This window comes from Camelus bactrianus, chromosome 20 (assembly GCF_048773025.1).
Source record: "Camelus bactrianus isolate YW-2024 breed Bactrian camel chromosome 20, ASM4877302v1, whole genome shotgun sequence".
In the NCBI taxonomy this organism is placed as follows: Eukaryota; Metazoa; Chordata; class Mammalia; order Artiodactyla; family Camelidae; genus Camelus; species Camelus bactrianus.
Genome location: NC_133558.1, coordinates 42,208,843 through 42,220,179, shown reverse-complemented (window position 1 = coordinate 42,220,179; position 11,337 = coordinate 42,208,843). Strand labels below are relative to the sequence as shown.

Genomic DNA, 11,337 nt, shown 5'->3' with positions numbered 1-11,337 from the left:
CCCCGAACTCCCTCTGCAAGTTTCCCTCCTAAAAGCACAGCAGGACCATCATTTACCTGATTAATGCACCGAGAAAGCTGGGCCTTACTCCATCCTATCTTCACAGACAGCATTCATCCTTTCTTTTTACCATCTAAACATGTCTTCAATCTGTTCGCTTTTACCCACTGACAGTCTCACCGCTCAAGTGGAAGCCACCAACACTGCCCACCTGGACTCACGAGTCTCCCAAGTGGCCCCACAACCGCTCTCCCCTACTTGAGTCAAATGGGATTCTGTCAGTCCCGCGCTTATAGGACTCTTTTCAATCCCACTGTTCTTAGAAGAAACTCCCTGTTCTTCACCTGATGAAGGTCTTTGCCATCAAACTGTCAGCTCAGGGAGGGCAGGACACGCCCTCTCTCCTCGGCCCAGCCCTCTGGCAGAGCATCAGCATGGGAGGACCTGCTGAGCTACACCAGCCTGTATTCTAAACCTGGTCTTGATTTCTTAGCAAACTGCTTCACTTATCCATACAAATCCAATGTAGATTAGAAAGATTTTAGATGTTGAGCTAGAATATTGATTTGGGGATTTTGCACTAGCAACCTGCAAGTACATGTTCTAATGATTCTGTCTTCTAAAAACCACACCCAGATTTAAGTAGTACTTGTGGAATGTCTTCAGAGTAAAAGGGACTGTACTTTTAAAGACTTTATGTTTTATACCATGAAAAACCCGGACAGGGTCACAAGTGGAACCGCCTCACAAGTGACAGAAGACAGGTGAGAGGCATATAGCAACAGGTCACAAAGATGGTAAGAGCAAAGTTGTTTCTCCAACCCCTCAAAAAATTTTTGAAAGAACCGAAAACTCTGAATTTTGAAAGTAAAATACAATCATATAAAGAAATAAAATAATCCTCTTCATCAGGGTTTCAAGATCTGACTCCAGAATTTTTAGCATGCAATATTGAATCCTAGCACAGAAAAATCAGATGGACTAGTGGTGAGTAAGTTCCAGGAAAACTGCAGTAATTTCTCCACTTGTAAAAGGACATAAACTCACCTGTCGAAGATGAATGTAAACCGCATTCTGGAGAAATTCTTAAGTTCCCAGGCTCTGCTTCTGGATGGCAAGGACACGGACAGCTTTGAAGCATGCTTCTAACTCAGTCACCAGCATTCTTACACTGCAGAGGGAAACGGAGGCCCTCAGTCAAGAGCAGAGATTTTCCTGTCGTGTCTCGCAGGCCTTGCCTCGGGGACTCAGTGCCCTGCAGCAGCCCGGCCCCAGGATAGGACCCGCAGCATGACCCACCCAAGCAGGAGGTGCACAGTGCTTGAGAAAGCCCATTCCCGATGGGGGCAAGAGTGGCTGGTGGGTTTGAGTGAACATATAAATGCCATAGAAATATGCCTGCATTCATTCAAGTGATACAAGCAACAGTAGCAGGCTATTTAACAAAATTTCAACTGTCAGTGGAAATTTACCATTCCTTTCCGCTTGTCCCCTGCACTCTGAGACAGGCTTAGGCTCTCTCACACCGGCAGCTCTGATGCAATAGTTGTGAAGTCATTTTACTTTGCTGCAAGTGTCCTCGCTCCCCGTGTGGCTGTGACTGTCGTATCTTAACACAGTCAGATGTCTTCCTGGATCTCTCCCTGCGTTCCTTGCTCCTGCTCCTCAGATCCTAAGATAAAGGGCAAGTGAAGACACATGACCAGAAAAGGCACCGTGGACTTGAACGAAGTCCTCAGTGATCCCCTAGATGAGTGCTGCCCACCCCTTACCTTCGATTCTCAAGGTTCTGCCCAGGGTGACATCCAGACAGGAGAGCGTCCTGGGCCAATTAAAAGCTGTGTGACTTGGGCCCTGGGACAGGGCCAGGAGCTGGTTCCAGAGCCGTGCCCCTCCCCACGTCTGCTCCCCTCTCTCCCAAGGACCGACTGCCAAGCCCCCAGGTTCCCTGATATTCTGTCCTTCTCTTGTAATCTAATCCAAGCCCTTTTCCTCTTCCTTTATTCCCTAATTATCACCAGCTGAAGTGATTTTTCAGTCACAGTATCTGAAAAAATTTCCGGCAGCTGAAAAAGAGGTCTCCAGAGGTCAATGCCCATATGCTGGTTCCTGAACATAGCCCCTGGTTAGGAGGACTCTCACCAACACTCACGGGGCATCAGACATGTTGCAGAGTCGACCACCCCCAACAAGAGTTTGCTGTGACCCCAATGCCCACACATCATCCCTGCTCTCATAAATGTATTTGGACAACTTATCCGTTACTAAGAAGCAAAAGTAAAAAAATTGCTCATGTTTCTTACTAAAATTATTTATGAGGTGAAAAAAGAAATTGTAATAGAAAAGAATAAATTTGACTGCATGTTAGATCTGTTCCTTTGGCTTTAAACCTTTGCTGTTTTCTAGGCTCAGACTTGGTAGCTCTGTACCTTTTGTAAAAGAAAGTTGCCTTTAGCCTGAAATATCCAGGAGAGCCTATTCTCCGGGCTCTGATCTTTCACGATGTTAACTCTTCTGCACTTATGTAGAGATGGCAAGTTGCAAAATAGAGAATCAACTTTGTTTTTTTTTTTTTGGAGGTTTTAGAGGGGCACCATGATTTGACCCACGTGGACAGCTGCAAGAACAAAGAATTCCAAGGAGAAACAATTCGTACCGCAAGAAGTTTGCAACAACAAACCAGACCCCCGCCCCTTTTTAGTATAAAAGTGGACTGATTTCTGACTTGGTGGAGACGGTTCTCCTGCATGTCATTCTGCCATCTTCTGGGTCTGCCAGCTTTTCAAATAAAGTCACTATTCCTTGCTCCAACACCTCAATCTCCCGATTTATTGGCCTGTCATGCAGCAAGCAGTACGAGTTTCGACTTGGTAACAAGATGACTGCATTGGAGGTAGTATGTCTCCACTCTTTCCTCGTTTCCAATATGTAACATGCACATCATTTATGGTCTAGTGCAAATAATTCATCAAAGACAACCACAAAAAGAAACTACACTCACCTAGCTATCAACACTGAAGTCACAACCTATCAATTTTATATGCTGTTTAACAACACAACTTAAAAACCTAACATAGGGAATTGATTCCACAAAAAGAAAATTATTTCTACTCCTTCAAAACCTTTTTTTCTTTTCTATTTTATTTTGTTTTGCATATTGAAAATAAAAGACAAATCATTTTATTTCACATATTTTGTTATAGCTACGTAATTTAAATTCTACAAAGAGATTTAAATTGCAATAAAAAATTGTTCATATATTGTACAAAGATATATACACAATCAATGTGGATAAGGAAAGGAATGGACATTTACTAAAAATCCACTGCACATCCAGTCTTTTACAAGCATATCCTGGAATATAAGCTCTATGATCCAGGGGTCCCCCACCTGCATTCTCACTGCTGAGTCCCTTAGTAATCTTCTACCAAGGCACCAGCATAGAACCACGTGATCAGTATTTTAGGTATAAATGAGGGAATTAGCTCATTCAATTCTAAAACAAAAATCCTAAAGTAAATACTGAACTTATTTACAGATAAAGAAAATTGGACACAAACAAGTACAGTTTCTTCCCCAAGTTCACAAAGCTAATAACTGGTAAAGGCAAGATTTGAACTCATCTGTCTGATTCTAAAAACTAAGGTGGAAATCCCTTATGAATGTGGAGGGTCCAGCAGCACAGCCTATCACCCTATCTTTGTTCAGATCTAGCCTTAGACAGCCTGAGACAGCACCCCATTCCTATGGAACTTGAGGGCAAATGATAACAATAAGGATTTTATATCCAGTAGTTTCTTAGGTATCATTTATATAAACTGTCAGCAGGACAGCAGAAAAACTCTGGGAAATATGAGTGGGTCCAGGGCTTTTTGCTGATTAGAAACTCAGTCTATCAGGACAGAGTGACCTTCCCATGAGAGGCCACACAGACCTAAACTAAAGGCAGCTGAGCAATGAAAACTAGCAAGACCCTGGAACTCAAGCAAGAAGGATCCCTGCCATCTCCCGCCCAGTTGCCTCTTCATCCATGTGGACACAAAGACAGAAGACCTAGGTTCTTGTCCAAGTTACACTATCATGAATTCTCACCCATAAAAAGTTACGACTCTCTGCTGTCCTAAGTCCTTTCCAACTCAAATATGTTGACACCAATATCACAGCAGAATGTCTATGTCTCCACATCCTCTCTTCTATAAGGAGAATAGTTCTATGGCCACAAAGCAGAAATCCAATTAAAAACACCATGCACTAAGCAAGGTGAAAATCTGCGTAAGAGACTTTGCTCTCACGCTCAGTGAATGAAAACTCAGAAAAATTGGTCCTTCTCCCTCAGCAAGTGGGAGGTAGGCTGATTGTGTGTGTGGGTAGGTGTGCGTGTGTGTGTGTAAATCAAATACAATGACGTCTGGGATCTGTACAGATTTTTTTTAAGTTACTGTCATTTCATGAGGATGAGACACCCTTTAAATTAATTTGAATCTAGTGTTCTGAGAGAGTCTCAGGATCTTTTGGTGGAGGAGGGGAAAGGAAAGGAGGAAAGAAGTAAATGAAGCAAAGGAGTAAGAATACTGCAAGGGAAAGGCAAGACATTAATTTTGTTCCTACTTGCATCACAAACAAATTACGGACTGGCTTTGCCCCGATGTCCTGTTGAGCACTGAGTTGCAGATGAAGAGGTGACAGCCCATTTCTCACTGAGCTTGTGACTGTATGTGGCATCTTATAGAAACAAATCATTTATCCTGATCAAACACTCTAGCAGCAGGCCGTAATTCTCCTATTTTGAGAGACAAGAAAATAGGAGTTCAAAGAGGGTAGATAAATTGACAAAAGTCAGAGGACCAGTAAACAAGAGAGGATGAATTCAAACTCAGATCTGAATGCAGAGTCTGATCTTCCCACTCCCAGGACTGGAAAATCCTTAACACACAGACTACCCAGCTCCCCTGCAGTGTTCCTGGCACCAAGCATTTCCCATGGCGATGGACTCCAGTTCTCACAGACACAGTGCTCTGTGCAGCCAATGACCTTGTTCAAACCTTGATCATCTACCTGCGACGCCCACCAGGCTTCACCATAAAGGTAGGAAAGCTGGCTTTCAAGTGCATACAAAGCCACCCCTTGTCTAACCTGGGCTCTTCTGGGGCTTCTCCAGACTAAATGCAGCCATGAAAGTGCTCACAATTTGTACATGAGCCACACTACCTCTCTCCATCTGTCTCCCCAAATATACTACTTAGCTATGACCATTTTGATAATCTTGGAAACAAATTTTTAAAAACACAAAAGAAAGGATCCTGGAACAATTACTTAATACTTACAATTTTAAATGATTTGTTACAAAGTGAGTATTTACAAACCGAATCTGCCTTCATAGGTGTCAGTTTAAACAGTTAAAAAATATAATAGCAAAAAATTCTCACTTACAAAATTAACAAAAACATCAACAATAATCTGGAATAAACTCACAATTAATGCCCATGTTGTACATGGAGAAAACTACAGGACTGTACTGAGGGGTAAATAAGAGGTGTGAATGTAGAGACATCAACATATTGCATGGAGAAAAACAGTTTTGTAAATATGGAAGTTCTCCTAAAAATAATTCAAATCTTAATAAAAATCCCATGAATACTCTTATCTGATTTTTTTTTAACTTGAAAAATATATTTTAGAATTCTTCAGGAATAATAAAGTCATAATAATTGCCAAGAAAGTTTGGGATGGAAGAAAAGAACAAAAAAAAATCGCACTGTCAGATAATAATTAATTTTTACAATATGTAAGATATAGCGCTCCGAGTAAGGAAGTAAGATTGACAGAAATAAAGCATGAGCTCAAAAAGAGACTCTAGTGTACATAAGTATTTTGTACATGTGGGATTTCAAATCAAAGAGCAATGTATGAATTCAATAATTGTCCTGGGACAATCAGAGAATCACCTGGAAAGAACAAACGCTATTCCTGTCATAATGACCACAAAAAAATTACAGATAGTGATGTAAATATTAAAATACTAATAACAGCAAATACAACTCTTTGCTCACATTAATTCAACTTCTCCTCACTATAACAAGTACTATTATCATCTCCATCTTAGACATTAAATAAACCTACATAAGAGATTTATACCATTATAAGAAAGTATTTCTAAGGATAATACCAAAGATAAAACCCAAAAAGAAGACATTTACTATCTTAAGAATATTTTGAGCCACAACAAAAATAAACCTACTGAACAAAATGAAACGAAAGAAATGACAAGGAAAAACTATGTGATAGATGTTGATGAAGACAAGGGATTAATGTTCATAACATACAAAGAGCTGTCACAAAGCAAAAAGAAGCTTCCTCACTTAAATTTGTGCAAAGGACAAAATGGATCATTCACTTTTCAAAAGTCAGATGGCTAATCAGTGAAAAATGCTCAATACTTCACTGGTCATCAAATGCAAACTAAAACAATGAAAAAGCACTTTTGCTCATCTTATTGGTAAATATTTTTAAAAGATATTGTAGCTAGTGTCCATCTGTGGGAGAAAAAACTGTGAGCGACCTTTTTGGAGGATGACATGTCAATGGATATGTAAACTCTGAAAAACGTGTGTACACACTGATTCAACCCCACTTCTAGGAATCGTTTCATTTAGAAAAAAAATCAGTTCAAATAGATGTACTGTTTACACTGGTGGGAAGAAAAGCTGAAGTGAAATCATATCCAGCGATAGAGAATTGGTTACATAAGTAATTCTACATTTTTCATTCCACACTGGTAAAGGAATTTCTAGTCACTTGAAAGTAGCCTGTGATGAACGTAAATGTCACATCCAGGGACTAAATTTCCAGAAGACTTAACTAAAGGCATGCTCATACAAGATCACAGGAATGTCTGTTAAAGAAAGATGCCAGTCAAACATCCTTTCTGACAGTGGAAAATGGAGAAAACTTGTGTCCACCATCAAGACAATGATGCGGTAAATCACGGTGAGCTGTGGGCACTGAGGGGGCCGGCGTTTCCCCGTGGCCCAGGGCCTTGTCCACAGCACTCTCCCACCAAATGTGTCCTTGCACAAGAGACCACACCTGCACATCAGGAGACCCCTCCACTCTATCTGAAAGGACCGGGTGAGTCTGGAGTGGGAGGACGTCTATGATATACCCCTGAGTGAATAAAGCGAGCTGCAGAAAACATATAGTATGGCCTTATTTTTCAAAAAAGCATATATACACACATATACATAGATTTCACATATGTATGTATGTATGTATGTATGTATGTATGTATGTATGTATGTATATATGTATGGGTATATATATATGTCATAGGCATAAAGGTCATGAAATATATACACCACATTGGCAACAGCTTTTACACTCAGGAAATAAGGGGAAGGGAGTTAAGGCTCTTTCGGTACCACCACAGCTCTCTTTTCAGTATTTCAGTTAATTAGACTTGGAATTTAAAATTTTATTTAAGCCCGAAGTAAAATGGACGATGCCTCCACAAGACATAATGCTATACTGGTCATTAAAAATCATGCCAGGGGAGATAGAATATTGTAGAAAAACATGTAATAAGCCGAATGGAAAATGGAGGTCTCCACACAGTAAACAGGCACAGAGTGCTCACTGGTTTTTATGACAGAGCTGATACACACTGATGAAAAGAACAGAAAGTAGATGTTAAAGTGTTAATTATTATTTCTGAGTAGTGGGACCTGGATAGCCTTTTTTGTCCCTTTTTTCAGACTTATTATATTAAATATACATTATTTTTCATCTGAAAAAAGCATTTTTAGATGTGTAGTACCACACATTGGAGAATAATACACGAGTACTTACAGAAACAAATAACTAGGAGACACGGCAGCAGCGCCACACAATGTAGAACGGGTGATCCTGATTAACACCGCGCAGTTACATAAGGACCCACAAAGTGAGAGCACCTGCTGGCACAGGGCGTGGCCCCCTTCTATTTGTCACTTGTGTCTTCAGGGCTGAGGCAGTTCTGAGCATGGCCAGTGTCAGTGTTGGTGTCTAGATGGATGCCACTGGAGGTGAGGGCACCTGCAAGCCGAGAGGAATAACAGAAATCATCCTCTGCCTTTTCTGCCTTGTTTCTTTGTTACTTTAAAAGAGAGGCATAAATAAGATAAACTGTGTATCTTCCCTACTGAAATTTCAGTAATGAAACCGTTTTCAAAGTGTTCATAAATTATATTCTGCCTATAACCGTCTTTTCATCAAAGCTTCATATTTATTAAATGTTAATTAACTCAGTTAATTAACTCCCTGTTGAAACCTTCTACTATAGAACATGAAATGCACTATGTGAAAGGACCACTCCTGCAGTGATTAGCTTGGCTGTCTTGACGGCAGTGCAGTCAGCCCCCAACATCCCGTGGCTCTGAGCTCCTGATGCTGCTAAGAGAGCACGCTGCCGCCTCAGATGGAGAGAAAGTGTGAAAGCATTTCCTGAAATCTACAGCACTGACAAAACATAACTGACAAATCCCAGGCTCCTTTGAAGCTGTCATTTTCGGTTTCTGGCCAACCCCCGTCAATGAGCAGAACCACCTCATTCCCGAGCAATGGCACTCACTTGGTAAGGAGTTCTGGAGAAATTTCCAGGTATAGAATGTAACCAACTATATGTAGAACTCTGACAAAAGAAACAATGCAATACCCTGATTTTGGAAGACACTCAAAGTATTCTCCTAAGCCTTTGTAGCTGGAAAAGTTGGGCTTCCCCTGAGCCACTTATTTATTTCACAGCCAATGAGCATCTCCCACAAACCCTGTTACCCTGTGTCTGCTGGGAGCATCAGGTAAACTCTTCCTGTCGATCTTATAAGTCACAGGGCAGAGGCGTGTGTCTCACGGCTGCAACCCTCAAACAGGCTCGCCTCCTAGCCTCACAGTTTGAACTTGGCCCCATTTTCTAACCTGTTTATTTGGTATCTGTTCTTCTGTAAGCTGCCTGAAATGCTTTTTGGAACAAGTCAGAAGAATGAGTGGGTAGATAAATGGACAGATGGACAGATGAAAGATGGGCAGACCGAAAGAGAGACTCCAAGAAAAGGGGAACAATTAAAATTTCCTGTGCAAAACCCTCTTCTAGTCAGGGAAGAAAACCACCACGGAGAAGAGTGAAGAGGCAGGTAGCTTAGGACTGTTTCCTGGATTCCATGAAAAGTCACACCAAGAGATGAGAGGGAAGAACTATAAATAATAAAAGAAAAAAAGCACACATGCTTGAAAAATATATCTACAATATGTACTTTCTAAAGAATAGATTCAAATCAGCAGGGCCCAATACCACAATCCTTGGGTATTTACAGAAATGAGAATCCCATCTCCAAACCACAAGGCATCCCTTTGGAGCACTGAGAGTCTATACGGGGCGGTCATAAAGCCATCATCGTAAAATCTATGCTATCCTGCACTTACAAGGAACGAGCAGTTGTGCATGCGTGACAGTTACACCCCACAGCACCTCTACGGGGGAGGGAAGCCTAGCGAGCCCCATCTCTGCAGGACAGAAAACCAGTCCTGGAGAGACTAAGCCAACCTACCAGTTCTCCATCTCACAGGACTGGTCACTCCAGAGCAGGACTCGAACTCGGACACACGTCTGTAAGCACGATATTATCATGCTTTGTGTGATTTTTGTGTGTATAATACATTTGTTTCTGGCATGAAAGGATATTTAATAAATGATTGATTGTCTTGTCTATCTCATTAGCTCACAATCAATCTTTATACTGTTGAATTGTACTCTTTTCCTCTGGAGAACGGAACGGAAAGAGCGGGGGTCAGAATGAGGTGGAGCTCCATTCTTTATCTGGTATCTCATCTCATCCAAGTCCCCAACCAGGGAGAAGGAGCCAATGTTCTCTTCATCTTTTAAAGTGAGGGCTACACTGATGATGACTTACTCAACCCAAAAACCAAGGTTGGGGGAAGGGCACATGTAGCAACCAGAGCAGTATCAGATGTAGGAAAGTGAAAAGAGCTCACGGGAGGGCTCAGGGGGTCAGCCTGATTTAATTTCAATCGATAAAAAATACCACACTGTAAAAATACTAGCATACAATGGATTTGCTCTTTCTTGATATCTAGCAAGTTTCCACAGCCCACATGTAACATTATCGTGAACCAGTGAAAGGAAGAGTCTACAGACAGGGAAAATCAATGCCACAGGCAGGCTGAAACCCAAGCTGGAGTTTAGGAAGAGAAAGGGCATAGTTAAGAATTGGGGAAAGGCTGGAGGAAAAAATCATCACAAGGAATCTCAAGCATCATCCTTCAATCATATAATCATTCATTCAAGAGAGAGTTACTGAGGTCCTATTTTGTGCAAGATTGTACACAAGGCAAAGCAAGAGCGCAGCGACCATGTTGGCAGCAAGGGTCGGGGCTAAAATACACTTCTGATCCCGGTACCTTGCACACTTGTCCTCAGTAAAAAGGCAAAGAAAAAAAGTAAAATAATATTCTGTAAACTCAAAGCATTGCTGAAAAAAAAAATTAAAGAAGACCTAAATACCTGGACAAACACGCCACGTACATTCCTGGATCAGAAGACAGTGCTCTTGGAATGGCAGTGCTCCCCAGAGTGATCCGTATATTCTACGTGGTCTCAATCACAATCCCAGCGGGCTCCTCTGCAAAAACTGATTAGCTGCTGTTATAATTCATATGGGAATTCGAGGGTCTCAGTAACGAAAACGATCTTGAAAAAGAAGAACAACATGAAACGACTTGTAATTCTCAATTTGAAACTTTACAACTGTATCTCTAGGTGAGATTAGAGGCCATTTTTAAGTTATTACTGTGTTTATCATTATTTTCTAAATTCTCTAGAATGAATATAATTGTTATAATAAGGAAAATAAAAAGTAAGGTATCTTTTAAAACATGCACACCGATTCATTCATTGGAAAAAAAATATTTTAACTATAAAGAGGTAAACAAATATCTAGTGAAAAAGGACTACTTAAAAACAAGAGTGCATTTACATTTTTAAGAAATTGATAACTGAAAAGCACAAACACATCAAGTTTCTAGGGAGACAAATACAACATATTAACACTTATTTTCAAAAATTCTAATTGAACAATGAAAATTCAAGAAAGGGAAAATCACGATTGACAGCCAAATGCAAACACATGGAGAGCAAAAGCCTAGAAATCACAGTTCCTTTAACTCTGCTACTACCTCAGTAGGGGAGGAAATTCCTCACTGAGGAGACAGTGGAATCCCATGCATAAGACAGGATACACATTACAAACTGCGCTAGAATCGGGGGTGATTTTCTTAGAAGAATTCTAA

General features: G+C 40.8%; 1 long non-coding RNA gene across 1 annotated transcript; it reads right to left on the bottom strand.

Annotated features, from left to right (window-relative positions):
* Window positions 1-1,047: 1,047 nt before the first annotated feature.
* LOC141574158 (uncharacterized) lies at window positions 1,048-10,732 on the bottom strand. The gene is made up of 5 exons (XR_012500833.1): window positions 10,553-10,732; window positions 7,846-8,070; window positions 2,430-2,617; window positions 1,473-1,672; window positions 1,048-1,171 (listed from the first exon to the last, which is right to left on the bottom strand). It is a non-coding gene; the product is annotated as an uncharacterized LOC141574158 (long non-coding RNA).
* Window positions 10,733-11,337: the final 605 nt, after the last annotated feature.